The sequence below is a fragment of the Perissodus microlepis genome, chromosome 14 (assembly GCF_051167445.1).
Source record: "Perissodus microlepis isolate ML-2025 ecotype Zambia chromosome 14, ASM5116744v1, whole genome shotgun sequence".
NCBI classification, from domain to species: Eukaryota; Metazoa; Chordata; class Actinopteri; order Cichliformes; family Cichlidae; genus Perissodus; species Perissodus microlepis.
In genome coordinates this window covers 20,217,303-20,234,286 of record NC_140474.1, presented here as the reverse complement: position 1 = coordinate 20,234,286, position 16,984 = coordinate 20,217,303, and the positions used below count along the sequence as shown (strand labels likewise).

General features: G+C 37.3%; 1 protein-coding gene across 2 annotated transcripts in view; it reads right to left on the bottom strand.

Annotated features, from left to right (window-relative positions):
* The window catches only part of LOC146373862 (leucine-rich repeat and fibronectin type III domain-containing protein 1-like protein), a 177,051-nt gene that overhangs the window by 86,721 nt on the left and 73,346 nt on the right, over positions 1-16,984 (bottom strand). For both annotated transcript variants that reach the window (XM_084952011.1, XM_084952012.1), the window contains exon 2: positions 7,719-7,822. The gene's annotated coding sequence lies outside the window, so the exon portion shown is untranslated. The remainder of the gene's footprint in view (positions 1-7,718; positions 7,823-16,984) is intronic.

Genomic DNA, 16,984 nt, shown 5'->3' with positions numbered 1-16,984 from the left:
TTGGAAAATGTGTTCTAGTTCTTCTCCTTGCCAGGGCAGCAGCTGCCTCAGCTAGAACGTCACATGTGTTATTTCCTTGAAAAAAGGAATTTAAAAAAACTATTTCCAATTAAATTTGTTTTAATTTTATTAAAAGTTCTGTGACAAATTAATGTCTTGAATAATAATTTGGGAAAATTTGCTTATTCTACACTGAGTTCGGGAGCTAACGATCTACTGTAGTAGTAAATTTTGTAATTACTAAATCCTCAGATTACTATTTCAAAATGCAAGGTTTTAATTGGAATGAAACGACAAAAAAAATTATTTCACTGTTTTTCTTTTAAACTTATTTTTCAACCTTTTTTTTTTTTACACTCAGCCTTTACTCCACACTCTGCCAGAGTCTGCCACAAGAGTCATTTTAATACTTTTCTATCCAGATGTTTTATTAACCACCTAGGATCTGGCATCGACATATGTGGACATCACATTTTGTCTAGACCAAAACAATAGGTTTTGCTCTACGAGGACATTATACTGCCACTGCTTTAAAAAAATGTCCACATATGTGGATCTCATTTTTCTCAGAATTCTTTGTTTTTATATTCATCAGGTCCCAATCAGCCCAAATAGCAAAGAGAAATTAAAAATGCATGCCGTGAAAAAGTTAGAGTATTAGGAGGTAAAATTTCTACGTTTAAATTTTTACGTTTCTACAGTATTCTATAGATATGTACTTTTTCCTTTGTAGACCATTTTAGTGACGCTTGAATAAACTCAACTTGGAGCTGATGTGAATAGGTCACATGCATTGTTCAACCAGGAAGTGCAACCACATTTTCAAGTTTCATATAGTCTTGGCACAGCTTGGATTCATATTGCAGTCTGCAGACTTCAATCATAATATTTTATTGAACTTATAGTTACTGAGTGAATGAGTCTTTAATGATTAATTTCTGGTCTTTGAAGGACACATGAGTCTCCCAGGGAGCACAGAGAGAGATCATTGTGCATTTATTTGAGTCCTACTGTACTGTCATCCTGAACATCCTAGGCCTTCTAGTAACAGTACAGTTTTGAGGGCTGTGTCCAGTAGAGTACTTTCTTTTCGAAGTGATATTCATGAAAGCATTCACATTTTCCATTAGTAAGTGATCATTACATGTGCAGACATTATATTTCTGATGCTAATGATCAAATGAGTTCAGTAAGAGGGTCTTAACTTCAGTTTAATAAGCTTTAAGAAATATGTAGTAATTTACAGAACTGAAGGAATTTCAGTTGGCTGAGATGAACTGTCTCTTCAAAGGTAAGACACCTGTCCTCTGACAGGCAATTCAAATCTGTCAAAGTACCGGATATGTTGAAAGCAAATGCCCCCCTGGGAACAGTGACTATGATGATACATATAATGCCTGCTGCACTGTGCAAGTTAAATATACCACATGACTCCAAGCTTCAAATACAGCCATACAGCACATTCAAAATGATCTTTCTGAAAACCATCACAGGTTGCTGTGTTATGTTGTGGCAAGACTGAGGCATTTCTGATCACCTCCTTTTTCTGTGTCACTAAAGCCCAAGGTTTTATCAAGTGTAGGGAATGTAGTTTCATTGAAAAGCTCCATTGTCAGGTGTTATTTCTCAATTAGATACTTTAGATGCATTTCCTTTATCTAAATGTTTGTCTGTGAAATGTAAAGAAACTTCATAATCAAACAAGTTAGATAGGAAGTTAGTTAGGCAGGGTTTTTTTCTGTCTAAACTAAATGCATCCATCCCTCCATCTATCCAACATAACTACATACATTGTTTTTTTTATTATAGTCTCAAGAGGAACGGGATTGACTTCTTTCTAACCCATTAGGCCTCGGTCACACAAGCCTAGAGAGTGGTCTGAGGCCCTCTGGTGATTGCCAGGAGGTGGTGAGGGATTGGGGAAGTTTCTGGCAGACCCTGGTATAAAGATGTTGCCTTTTGAAATGGGTTGGTTAGAGTTCAATGCACAACTTCTAATTTAAAGGTGGTTTTCTCACTTTTTCCAACTGTCACTATAGTTTGGACAGTATTAAGTAAATGTTGAGTGTTTGCAGACAACTGAGCATCTTTCATGTAAACCGATTTCGCCCAACATCAGCCAGCAACGTCTGGCAACCACTCTTGAGCTGGTCTGGGTATACACATTTTAGGTCTGTGTGACTAATGCAACATGACTGAATGTGAGTGGTTAAAGTCATCACCTATATAGGAGATGATAAACAAAGTCGTCCTGGCCAACCTCTACTTTCACACACAAACACACACACACACACAGACGCCTTTCACAAATCTGAGCTGGGGAAAGTAACAGACACTTGCTAATGGCGTTTTGGTTACATGAGTCCTGTTTCTATTTCTTTCTCTTAACATTTCATTTTTAATCTGTTTTTCTCATCATGTGATAGTCATCCTCTGTTTGTTCGTTTGTTTTTCTGTTCTGGGTTTTTTTTCTCTCTTTTTTTCTTTGCATGGTTTTTGGACTCTCCTTTGTAACATTCGGTTCTCTCCTGTTAGTACAATATGTAATGAGATGATTGTGGCTGCCCGGACAGTGCATTAGTGCTTGTTGTGCTGTAATACTACCATAGCATCTGGTTTATTGTAATACTAACCATACAAGCACACACACACACACACACACACACACACACTATAGTTTCTCAGTTTTATACCTACTTAATTCTCAACTTTAACTTGTAATTTAATTACATTAAAAATTTCTAATTCACATTTAACTTATTATACTTTTACTTACCATTATGTTAAGAAACAGTGTCCACTGTGTAAACTCAAACACTAGACAATGTGGCTGCATATGTCATTAACTTTTTATTCTTACTTTGGATTTTCTGGTGGAGTGGAGCTTGTAATAATGAGACGCAGTAGCTTTGACAAACTAAAAATGTGAAATTGTATCATTTCAAACTTTCTCTCTCATCTACTTCTGAGTAGGATCATTTCTACCCTTACTCCCTAATTTCATTGCTACGAAAAGCATACCCAAAAGCTAATCATGCGATAGCAAAAGACAGAAACAACATTAACATGACTTCTGCCATCAAGTTAAGGGAATACAATGATGTATAAGCAATTTGGCATTAGAACAGGGATAGCCATATTAAAAGGAGCAAAACTGGGGACCTATGAAAAGTGAAATAACCAAAATTTAGAGTTACTGGATTTTGTACTAATCACCAGCATCATTAAACCAAAAATAATGGTCACAGAAGCCACACCTCCCTAGTTCCTTAGTGTTTCATTTATAACCAGAACAAATATATAAATATGTGCGCTATCAACCACAAGAATTCAGTCACAATCAGGAGCCCACGCTAAAAATATAAATGGATTACCATATATTATTACTATAATGAATAGTATACTGGACTGGCTACCAGAATGCTGAAAGGAAGATCCCAGATTACAACATGGACAGACTGGGAGCTCACTGTCTGCAAAGGACATTATTAAACTACATTATCTTTTGTTTCTTTAGAAAATGCTCATTGCTAAATTAATTGGGGTGGCTGTAGCTCAGGTGGCAGAGCAGGTCAGCCACTAATCAGAAGGTCGGTGGTTCGATCCCAGGCTGCCTCCTGGCTGCATGCCAAATATCCTTGGGCAAGATACTAACCCCATGTTTGCCTACTGGTGGTGGTCAGAGGGCCCGGTGGCGCCTGTGTCCGGCAGCCTCGCCTCTGTCAGTGCGCCCCAGGGCAGCTGTGGCTACAATGTAGCTTGCTATCGCCAGTGTGTGAATGGGTGTATGACTGAATGTAGTGTAAAGCGCTTTGGGGTCCTTAAGGACAAGAAAAGCGCTATACAAATGCAGGCCATTTACCATTTAATTATCAACTTGGAAAGAGCTAACTGCAAGATTTAAGCATCAAGATTTAGCTAAAGTCATGAAACTGTGACGAAGACAATCATCTACCTATTTCCCTATGGATGAAAATGCAGGTTTCTGATATCATGGCCTTTGAGTAAAAAAGGAGTGATATACGGTTTTATCCATCATCTACCATATCTGTTTTCTTTCACTCTTTTTTTCATTTCGTGCTTCCTCTTATGCTTTCTTCCATCTGCTCCTACCTGTCCTTGTTCTTATCCTCATTTCCTCATCCTCTTTTGTCTGCTTTTTCAAGGTATTATACAAGTTTGGTGGCGAAAGATGTGTCTCAATTTGCAGATAGCAGTATCAAGCAGTTCTAATTTAAGGATTATGGTGATTGGAGAGTAATATTATTACAGGAGAAAGGTAAAAGTAAAGCACAAATGAGAAGACTGAAAGAGTAGAAGACAGAAAGAGTAAAAGAAAAGAGGACATCAGACACATGGAGAAAGGAAGCTGATCAGCATGCAATCACTGATGAGAGAGGTAAAGGTAAACGCAAAATATCAGGAAATGGTACGTAGAAAAAAAGGGGAGCGACATGCTTGCCACTTGGTAGTCATTACAGAGAAGCTTTCTCCATTCAGGAGCTCGGTGTGCAGCTGTCGCTTCAGGGAACTGATCACATACACCCTGAGTCACAGAGACAAACACACACATATATAGAAACACACACACACATGATTTCTATTACACACATGCACACATGCCTTGGGCTGTGCTTTGAACTGATCCTTGCCACTAGAGAGAGACACTCAGAGAGCTGGCTGATAATAATATTATCCTATGGCCTTCATATGGTAATATGGTTTTATTGCTATGAAGAAATATGAATATTATGGCTTTCATAGGCAGCTTAGGGAATTACATGGCTGTCATGGTTCTCAGCTTCAATAGAATGTTTAGATTCTCTATTTATCTAAGGTCTCTGGGTGGGAAATCTATTAAGTTTTGCTCTGATATCTGCTGGCATGTTGTATATACCTACAAGTATGGATAAAGACAAAGTGCAAGACATGCCTCTCCACCAAGTAAAGGTCACAGTTTAGCACACAGACTAACACACTTCTAGACAAAAAAAACGAATGAGGCTGTGTCATGATACAGCTGAATAAACTCAGATACAGGATCATTTATCCCAAGATATTTGCCGATAACGAGCAAATAAACCTGGTTTGTGCAATAAAATAATTATACTTTTAAACTATGTGTAAATTTGCCTCTTTTTTTCCTCAAGTCCCATTTTGGTGGTCTAATTATCCGAATAAGGGCTTGCATTTATAAAATTGCATTAATTCAGGTATAGCCTCTTGTCTTACATCATATTTTAAATGTATGGGGTATTCCATAGTATCTGTTTAATGACTTTTGCATTAGGAAACAATTTATGTAGGAGAACTTGGAGAATATAAAGTGAATGTACAATTTTGAGAGTAAAGAACATGCTCTAATTTAAAGTGTCACACACATACAGCAGGGACTTGAGCCAATTACACATCTTGTAGATGTCACCAGTCTGTCGTACAGTAGGGCTACCACCAAGTCATCCTTTACTATTTATTTATTTTATGTTATTTATGTTTTTATGATTACACCTGTTTAACTTCTGGTAAGCGTGTTCCTTCTCAATCAATGAGTTTTTCCTAGCTAGCTTGCTAAAGGAGTAATCAGTAAGAGAAACCTTATCTGTTAACATGAGTGCTTGTTTACTTGTCAATACTAGCTCTGTTTTCCACAATGTCCACCTCAAAACTGATCCCAGAGCAGTAAAAGCAGTGCCAGGTGCAGCTTGTATTGCATGCTAGTCTCCCATTGGTGTCTAATTAAAGAACACAGGTTTATCCACAATGCACAGACACAGTAGAAGCTAATGGCTTCTGAGCCTTATAAGCTCAAACCTTTTTCAACAGGCTATGGACGGGCCCATCAAACTGACAGATACTACTGATTTCAGTGGAATCGTAGTCAAGCAGAGTCAAGCCTGCTTCTGAAGACAAAAGTCAATTATGGCCAGTAATTTAAAGGATGGATGCAAACAGCACATTATGGTGTTTGAGATGTAAGAAGAAAGATCACTGAGAAAAGCTAAACCTGTTTTGTAATAGGTAAAAATAGCCAAAAGTATGGATATCACATGGTTTAAGGACACATTCATTAGAGTGTGTCATAAAAGTAATTAGGCAGATAAGAAGTAAGTTGCCTGACTCTATGTCTCGTACAACCAGCAAGTCAAAAGAAAGAACTGAATCTGCATACTTTGTCCCTATAGGCTTTGATGTTAAACAATGACTCAATAAAAATTAATCATCATAGGACTACTGCATTCACACAAAATTGCTGACTCTTTTATAGTGTATAAACATTTCTTATTCAGTGTATAAAATCTAAATTAGCTGACCGCGCAAAACTAAAAAAAATAATGTAGAGCAATTTGTTATACAAAAAGGTAAATGGCCTTGCAAGAGCGTTATCTTCCTAACGAAAATAAACGAAACATTGAAAAAATGTACAAGAAATATGCAGATGTGATGTGTTTAAAGTGTTCCTATATTTTTTTTAAATGCTGTCTATTTGAACAATATATAGAATGGATAATCATAGGTCTATAATTACTTCTTTATAGCTTTTCCTGTATAGCTTGTCATGTTTGTCTTGATAACTTCTGGTTTGTTCCTAGTGATCCAAAGGACAAAACCATTCCATAAAATCCACAGTAATTGTGCTTTGGTAACAATCCCAGACAGTTTAAAAAAATCTCCTGGCTTGGTTTCTGACAAAAAAAACAAGACATCCTCAAATAAAGGAAAACATAACAGTAACTATACCAATATTATGTTAAAAAAAAAAACAACCCAAAAACCCAAACCCAGACATACATAGATCTCTCTCAGGGACTTCAAAAGTATCCTTTTAAAAGACAACTCTCTGTCCTTTGTGAATTTCAACTGACAAACAGGAATCTGATGGATGCAACTGAATGACTACTGACCTGTGCACAGAGTATGTTTTTAATCATTGCTACTAAAAACAAAAACTAATAAATAAACACTGAGGTTATGCTTCTGTTAAGCACAAACACCCTAGTAAAAGACAGTATATAAAATGTAAAAATATAATGGAATTTTAGATAAAGGCAGACATGTGGCAGCTAATCATCTGCAAATGTTTTACAATGATAACTTATTTATCTTTCATCCATCCATCTATAGTCCTTCTATCCTGTATCAGGGCCAGCAAGGGCAGTCTCCCTGCTTGACGTAGCTGTCTGCCTGCCTAAAGCAGTGTGCCTAATATGTCTGCAATACAGGCAGAGAAAAATGGAGTAAAAAAACACTGCTCTTATCACACACACACACACACAAATTACTTTACTTTCACATGTGAATTTGTGCACTCAAGGGCACATGCCTTGTTTTCCCATTCACTATGCATAAGAAAACCAAGGCTTGCAGCATGTCTCACTTACTGCTGAACTTGGAAGTATGAGGAAAAAAACCCATAAAACAGCTGAAGTTTATTTAGCAAACCCAACAAAAATGCATGTATATGTGTGTGTGAGCGTGTTCTAATGATATCAATTGGAGCTTAATGTAATATCCTATACTTACCCAATTTCCCAGAGGATCATTAAAGTTTTATTAAAGTTAATTGGCAATAACTGTTTATGTATGTTTCAGGTGTAATTAAAGCAAAACAACAGTGTCACAGCTCCCAAATGAGCTGCTTTTGCAACCTCAGTTAGCACACTTTAAAACTCTACAGTACAACAAATACCAGTTAAAGCTGTAGCTAAAGCCATGCCTACCTCTATCTGATGTTCTGTGTTTTAAGACTCAACATGAAGATAAACTGAAGTGGCAGGTAGATGGACAGAAAAGCAAGACAGAACAGCAAGCTGGATCCACAGACCTGTTGAAAAGAATAGAAAAAAAAAAGACAATATTAGAGTTCAAATGTTTATAGCGATATCCCCAAAGTTGACATTAGTGACAATTTAAAGCCTTTATGAAACATCTAGTTCATAGAATTGTAGCTGAGTAAGTTAGTGAGAAGTATGAATGAATAATTGCTAATTATAATCTGCAATTACTACGTGATTACACTTTAGGATGCCAGTGGGGCAAATTGACAAACACAATGGCGATTGGCCATCAGTTGTTGGTTTCACTGGTGTAATTGTTGGCATCAGTTTTGTTGTTCTATTTTGGCTAATTTAGTAGCCGCATACACTGACACCGAACTGTGTCTGAGCTAAAGGGCTATTCAGGAGCCAGTAGGGGGATGTTGCGCACGCAAACCTTTGTGAACATCAGCAATCACAACACATCCCCAAATCCAGAGTAAAGCTTAGCATGAAAATGTTTGCATGAATATATTTTCCACATATTATAGTAATCCATCAAATAGTTTTTCACAAGCTTTTTATGTGAGATTTTAAACACTGATACAACATCAAAAACATATTTGGAATTTGCAATGTATGCATGAGTGAATCAACAGCGCCTTTTTTTATCTCAGTGTTTAGAGTCTCTGCTGCTGTCTTTAAAGAGATCATCTCTTCTCTGTCTCCTACTTTTGTGTCTTCTCTGCTTCACACCATGTGTCTAACTGAGAAACGGGTGCTATTCTCCATTTAATTTACCTGTATTTAGAATGTTATACACTATATAAGATTTTTTTTTAAAAAGCTCATAGTGATGTCACAATAGCTCAGTAATGTCTATTAGAAATAAAAAAAAAAAAGAAATCCAGTAAAGGGATGGGATAGATGTCAGCAGTGTGTCTGTTTGTTCTGCAGTCCAGTGATTCTGAATGTTGTATAAAGCACCTTTAAGAAATGTCATATCAATACTACAAATGTCATTCTCAAGTAGCAGTGCAGGAAACGGCTGTGGATGATCCAAGTCAGTAGGGTTAAACCTTAATGGATCATGAATGGGAATCTATTAAATACTTGCATGTATTTAATTGATACTACTGCATAGACTAACACACTCTATGAACTGGAGAGCTAAAAAGTAGAAAACTAGTTTCCTTTTCAGGAAGCTCTACTATATTTTACTTGGATACCAGTATTTTCTTCATGCTATAGAGGGAGGCAGTTCAAATATTTTCTAACGCTTCCTGTGACAGTAGTTAAAGACAATCCATTTGCCATTATAGAAAATATTGATTACCTTTTGCATGTGTCAGTTTTTAGTAAAAATGAGAAAAACCATGGTGGGAAGCTTAACTGTCTAAACCTACCACCATCTAATGCGGGTATGTGAAATATAAAACCTCCCACGGCTTTACTTTGACTACTCTGTAAACCTATTATATACTTTAACAAGCATCTTCAGTCACACTGTGTCTCAGCCATTATAAGTTAAATATACAGTAAATTCTTTCATGTCATAAGAGGGAGGACTTCTTTCATTGCTACCCTATATTTTTTTCCACTTATCTCAAAGTTAATCTATACCAAAAGCTTTCTAAAACACGACATCAAGTTACCAATTACATCCATGACCAACACAAGCCTAGAAGTCAGGGCGTGATGTGAATGTTCAATGCTTTAACTAAAAATACTTTTGGCATAATAAAATGTGGGCAGCGATGCAGAAATTATGTCACTTTTTAACAATTCGTCCAACATTGATCAAAGTGTTATCAAATTGAAAATGACAGTGCATACTTCTGTGTTTTGGTAGAGTACACAAACACACAGACGCACACATCAAACAGGACGGAGACACTTTGGCAGTCAGTTCCCAAGCCAGCTGAGCTAACAAGCTGCAGGTTATTAGAAAATCATTACTCACATCACAGGCCCAAAGGCGTCTCATCACTAAGACATGGAACAGCAATGTGACACAATGGTGGGACAACTGATCATTTTGTAGACACTCAACCTGACTTTCTTCAGATGGAAGAATGCAGACCCAAAAGCTAAAATACCATACTAAGCTTTTTCTTGATTTGAAACATCCTGTCAAAGAGCAACGACAGCATAGAAGATATGTTTTTTCTGTATGCACAACATGACTAACACGTCAGTGTTGCAGTTTACCTGACAGCACACAAGCACACACAACAAAGGCTGTTTGACAATTAAAGTATTAATTATGTAATTTCATGAACACCCCCCCCCCACACACACACACACATTCTTGTTTAGCTGCCTTAGTGAGGACATCTAATTGACATAATTCTTTCCCTAGCTGCTTACCCAAAACCTAACCATAACCTAATTGTAACCCTGATATTAAAACCACATTCTGAGCCTCAAAAATGCCTTCAAATTCGTGAGGACCTTGTGTGTCCCCAATTCTGTTGGTGCCCACAAGTATAGTAGAATGGCAATTTCTGGTCCTCACAAAGTTTAAGCTAAACATGGTTTTTTTTTTGTTTTTCTTTGCTTTCTTTTTAAAAAAAACAACAACTGTATTCTACTATCAAAACAATCAAAACAATAATACACAAGGGGATACTTTGCATTATGATAGCCCTTACATCTGGTGCTACTTGCTTAAATGAGGTACAGAAAACTATAGCAAGCTTTAGCTGAGCAGCTTTTCAAAAACACTGTAGTTCATTTGAAAGTAGCCAATTTTAATAGGCAAAAAAGGAAAAAAAAATCCTACCAGAAAATGCGATAACTCTGGTGAGTCTTAGGCAGTGTTGGTCAAGTTACTTGAAAAAAGTAATCAGTAACTAATTACTGATTACTTATTAATTACTTATTTTCAAAAGTAATTAATTACTTAGTTACTTAGTTACTTTTTAAAAACACGATTTACAACCTGAATAGGTAATAAAGCGATAGATCTTTCAGGCCAATTCTACTTTTTCTGCATAATCCATCATACAAAATGTAATCAAATGGAAAAGTCCCTTTTTAGAACTTGTTTTATTAGTTTTAATCTTTTAACTTTATGCATCAAGCAAAAATGTAATTATATGCAATATTCTCTGACTTGAATAAATTAGTTTAACATTTAAACCTATTTTCTGCACATTCCAGCACATAAAATATTTTTTTGTGTGTGTTTACACTCACTCTTTCAAATAGATGCAAGTAAAACACAGCAGAAAATAAATAAAGTCACAGACTAGCGGTCCTGTTGCTCTATTTTCACCTGTAAAGCAGGAGCAGGGTAGGCGGAGGTTTACCCTGGTGCAGGTGTGCCGCAGCGGTCAGTGGAAGAATCTGCGAGTTTCTCTGTGAATTTCCCATTACGTCATAGCGCACTCGGCGCTTGCTTGGAAGTTTAGGGGTTTTTTTCGCTGTAAAAATAAGTTTTCTTCCCAGGCACAATGGACGCTAATGTTTTTGTCACTTTTTATGGAATCAAACTCAAAATAAGGTAAGTACTTCCATGCTTTAAACCAGCGGTCCCCAACCCCCAGGCCTCGGACCGGTACCAGTCCGTGAGTCGTTTGGTACCGGGCCACGAGAGTTGAGGCTCAGGTGTGAAATGTATAGTTTTCAGGGTTTTTAATCGGTTTTCAGCGTTATTTTGTTATCGTTTTTATCGTTTACTCGGTTTTCCTTGGTCTTTTCATGTGTGTTATGAATAAATTTTCTTTTTTTCGGTACCGGTACTAGTTTTATTTTGTTGTATTTATCAGCGACACCTTAAAGGCCGGTCCATGAAAATGTTGTCGGGCATAAACCGGTCCGTGGCGCAAAAAAGGTTGGGGACCGCTGCTTTAAATGCTGCAAGCTCATACTCTCTCCCACACTCAATATATTATCCATTGTTGATCTGCACACAGCTGTTGTCACCAACATCGCACTCGCTTACGTCACTGTCATGAGACATTCTTGCAAAAAAAAATCACGGTTTTCATAACGCAGTAACGCAGCGTTCCTACAGGAAAGTAACGGTAATCTAATTACCGTTTTTGCAATAGTAATCCCTTACTTTACTCGTTACTTGAAAAAAGTAATCGGATTACAGTAACGCGTTACTGCCCATGGGCGTTACTGCCCATCTCTGGTCTTAGGGGAGGTAAAAATAATCCGCAATCTTAAAGTAATAATTTCCCAGCATGTATTTATAATTAGTAATGTGGAATTACTTAATTCATCTTATCAATTTAATTATTAGTAGAGCCCATTGAATTACAGATTTCTGCTATTCAGTTGTTTAATTTGCTCCTTTTTTTTTTTGATGAGGTGTAGCTCTTACTTCCTTGCACGCAGTACTGAGCAAACTCACTGCAGTTTCTTGACATCAACAACCAATGAAGGGCTCGGGAATTCTGGAATCCAGATTTCCCAGAGTCTTGTCAAATAATCACTCATCCCTTAATTTTCCCATAATGTAGTGGTTGCTTTTCAAGTAAACAGGAACGTGTTGGCTGGATCTATTGTGTTTCATTTCATGCCGTCATTTAGATTCTCTGACCTTTCAAAGGGCAGTGTTTATTTTGCTCATCATAACTCAACAGCATGTGCAATTGTGCTCATGTACAAATGCCTAACGTAAACAAAGAATGATGAAACAAATACATAGAAAATGGAGGAGAACAGAAAACAATAAATGAAGGTCATAACACTAACTGAATGAATAAATTCAACCTGATCCTATAACACTGTATAATATGTTTGAGTATAATATTATAAGGTTAAAAAATATCCAACTTCGAAATAGATAGTACAGGAAATAAATGATGATGCCTACCAACAACAAGATCTATTATTTGAAATGTAAAAGACCCACATGAGTCACGTGTTTCACTATAAGTCAGTGTTAACATGGATACATTACATTTTAAATTACATTCTAAAAAGCTTGACGCATTTCCACATCGGATTTGGAAATATACTCCTCCCTTTGTTTATTAGAAATTGTTTATTATCCGTATACACAATTACATGTAAAACAAGGCAGTTTTTAAGATAAACCTATTTCAGACTTACCATTAATAATCTTTAGGTCTCACGCTTTGCACCTGCCTTATTGTTTTATCTGAATCACTGCTCGGCTGTTTTGTATGATCTTGAGAGCCATTGATATTCTGCTTAGTTTTCCTCTATATTTAGCATCTGCACTCTGCACTAGATACATTAGATGGTGGTAAAATGACCTGTCAGTGAGTTGGAGTGCATATATATGCCTGCGGTTTTGGGTGTGTAGGATCATGACTGAGACAGGGAAGAAGCAAAGTGTGTGTATAAAGTAGAACGTATAAAAATGAGCATCTTTGAGGTGTTCATGTGTTTGTGCCTGGATGTGTGATGGCGACCACACAGGTAGTTTGGAACAGCTCTCCATCAAAAGGGTCAGATCTTAATACTCTTACTCTAATAGGAAATGGAAACCATTTTAACAGAGACACGCATAGCTCTAACTACCTACATCCGGTTTCCATACCTCTGATGACCCAACTCATCTGAGCAGCCCTGTTAATTAAGTTTAGCCACCAGCCACACCCATTAACAGCAGCTCTCCCTGATTGATCCTTGCACTTGGTAAAATGCCAATTTTGCATAAAATTATGTTATTGGCCAGGATAATAGACCTCGGGGATCTGTTAATTCTATGGCCTAGAGCAGGGGTGGGCAATCTCAGTCCACGAGGGCCAGTGTCCCTGACACACCTGAATCACATGATTAGTTCGTTACCAGGCCTCTGGAGAACTTCAGGACATGTTGAGGAGCTAATTTAGCCATTTAAATCAGCTGTGTTGGTTCGAGGACACATCTAAAACCTGCAGGGACACCGGCCCTCGTGGAATGAGATTGCCCACCCCTGGTCTAGAGCAACCTATTAGAATCATTAAAACAATAATACTCACGTACAAGCTTTAAGCTTTAGTGTTTACTGTTAAAGACTAAAAAAAGGGAATATCTGTATTAAATACAGTTTGGATATTTTAGTAAGTGATTTTGGCAGGTGCAAAGTAAACTGGTCAATTATATAATATAATGAATCACAGAGTCCAATTGCATAAAATCACTTATTTATTTTTAACTAACCTCTAAATTTGAGCCAGTTGATACTACCAGTATACGTCTTTAGAGTTCACAAAAAGATATAACAACTTATACTCAAGTTTCAATATTTACTCTGTATATTTTATTTACTCAAAAAGAGAATGTTGGCTTCCTCAAAGTTCAGAGTCTAACACGGCAAACTGAGCAGAGTGGAAACAGTAGGAATAGTTAGCTAAATAGTTAGCTAAATCTCAGATTACAGGTAATGGTAAATCCTCCCGCATTCCATGCAAATCATTATAACTCCTTCATCAGATGTAATGAGACAGGAAACGACTAATGACAGAAGTCTTCCAACACAGTTTTTCCATATATATATATATATATATATATATATATATATATATATATATATATATATATATATATATATATATATATTAGGGGTGCAACGATATTCGTATCGATATTGAACCGTTCGATACAGTGCTTTCAGTTTGGTACGCATATGTATCGAGCAATACAAAATTTGTAATTTATTTTATCAACTTTCCTTCTGACGATGCTGTCTGTGTTGAGCACTCAGTGAATCTGCGTTCGACTACTCCGCCTAGGCTGCACTGTCGAGCCCAGATCCACTGAGCGCTCAACACAGACAGCATCGTCAGAAGGAAGAGCGCAGGGCAAGCTAGCGAGACAGAAGTTGAACCTCCCCCACCCTCATTCAGATCTGGCGTTTGGAATTATTTTGGTTTTCATGTGACGTATGACCCTGAAGGTAAGCGCGTCATGGACTAAAGTAAAACAGTATGTTGGATGTGCCACGCAATGCTCAATTACATGGGTGGGAACTAGTGTGTTAGCGCAGTTAGCTCGTTAACGTGTTGGCCGTCTAGCCCCATGCACGGGGCGATCAGGGGTAGCTCGTTAACGGAGATTTGCCGTGTTGTGGCGTTAAGGTCATTTCAACGAGATTAACCTGAAAGCACTAGTGGGAACACAACGAATATGACTGCACATTTACGCCGACATCATCCTAGTGCAAAGACAAGTGGAAGCAGACAAAAACAACAAGCATGCATGCTACAAACTTTACCCGAGTCATTTAGACAGCCGTTAGCACATGATTCTCCTTATGGGGACCTGATATGTTTAATATGCTGCTGAGAATATAGCCCAGAAGAAGCGTATAGTATAGCTTTTATTTTGGAAAGAGCCATTTCTCTGTAATAAACTCTCTTTTCCAAAGATGAGTGATTCCTCAATCAGATACAGGGCTCGCAATATTGCTAGCCCGACGTCCCGGGGCTAGCGATTTTTCCAGTCGGGCTACCAAAATCTATCTCTGCCCTGCCCGTCGGGCTATTGTAGGAAGGAAAAATATATGTCAATGCTTTTGCATTCTTTCGGAAATGTAGCTGGGTAATTATGTCATTGGCATCAGTGAGCCACTGTCAATATGTGACATATTTAAATCGCGTTTGAATTTGCGCTTGTTTTTTTGCTTTCACTTTGCAAACGCGCAAACTGTGTATAGAGAGCGACAGTACTGATTGGTGAGTGACGATAATTTGTGCACCAATTCCTCTGACATCGTCTTATCAATCGTTAGCTTACTACGCAAACATGACAAGTGAAATCTCCCGCAGCAAGCTTAAACATGTGAGAGGTTGATCGCGCAGAGAATCGCTGAGCGTTATGTGAGTGAGTGTGTAAAAGCAGCAGGATATATATTTTAGTTCTGCTGAGCCAAATAAGACAGGTCAGGGTGAAGAAGTGACAGCCAAAGAAAAGCTTACCACAAAACGGAAAAGTTATGACAAATCAGACTATAAGGCAAAAAGAAAGTGCAGCTTTATGGTTTCATGGACAAAATAATTTCTGTGGCTGCGATATGATGAGCTATATAACCAGGGGTGCACATAAGTGGTCCGCAGGTGCGCATTCGCTGTTAAAATAAAAAACACGCACAAGGGTTAGGGTTAAATTTAAAAACTGTACTTTTGAGTTAAAATATATATTTATAATTTTAATAAATGACAAATTAAAAAGACATGAACATTTTTTTTGTATCGAAAAAATATCGAACTGTGACACCAAAGTATCGAACCAAACCGAACCGTGAATTTTGTGTATCGTTGCACCCCTAATATATATATATATATATATATATATATATATATATACATTTTATTGAACTCTGTGTTACCACTTTTTCTGTGAAGGCGAGCTGGTGGGTATCAAACCTTTTGACAGGTCCTATCAACTAATAATATAGCTTTTTAATATAACTTGTATATTGAATTTCAATAATTTTTTATGACTCACAGATGAATTGGGTGAATTAGCTGGGATGGTGTTAGTATTAGTTGTTGAAACTGGTCTGACTGGTATGCATCTAAAGTAGCTTAATTACGGACCTGCACGGAATTCATTAATAAGTTAATCTGTCTTTTTGAAAGGTTTCCAAGACCAAAAAATGCACTCAAACATATTCAGTATTCAGTACAGGGGAGGTGAGCATTACTCAACTTAAAATAGGACCCTAACAGACCTTGAAACTATAATAAAAGACATTTCGTTCTTTCTATCAATGGAGTGTCCTGCTTTCATCTCATTTTCTTTGCTCTACTCTCTTAACATTTCTCATGAAACACATCCATCTCTTCTTAACCCCTCATTGTGTAAATGCACTCTTCTTTCTCTCATCCATTTCAGCCTGTTTTTAAACCACCACTTCCACTCCCCCACTGCTTTCCTCCCTTCTTCAGATGTGGTATAATTATCTGGTCATCATTATCAGAATCATTCTGTTTCCTCATTATAAACCCATCTGCTCTGCTTTCCAGTCCAACCAACACAACATAAACACGCTGCCATACAGATACTGATTCACAGACATACTCTTATCTGTTTTTCTGTCTCTCTCCCTCTCTGTCCCATTACAGTCTCATCTGCTAAGCCACTTTAGTGACTGCACATCAGAGTAACTGGTCTGAGGTAATTATGTTGAGATAGAGGTAAAGATGTTGGACTAATTTACTGAGATCCATCGAGGAATGAAAAACTGTTGAGTAACCTCTCTCTCTGGTCATGATGAAACTGAGCCAAAAACACTTCCTCTTCTTCCTCCAATCCCAATC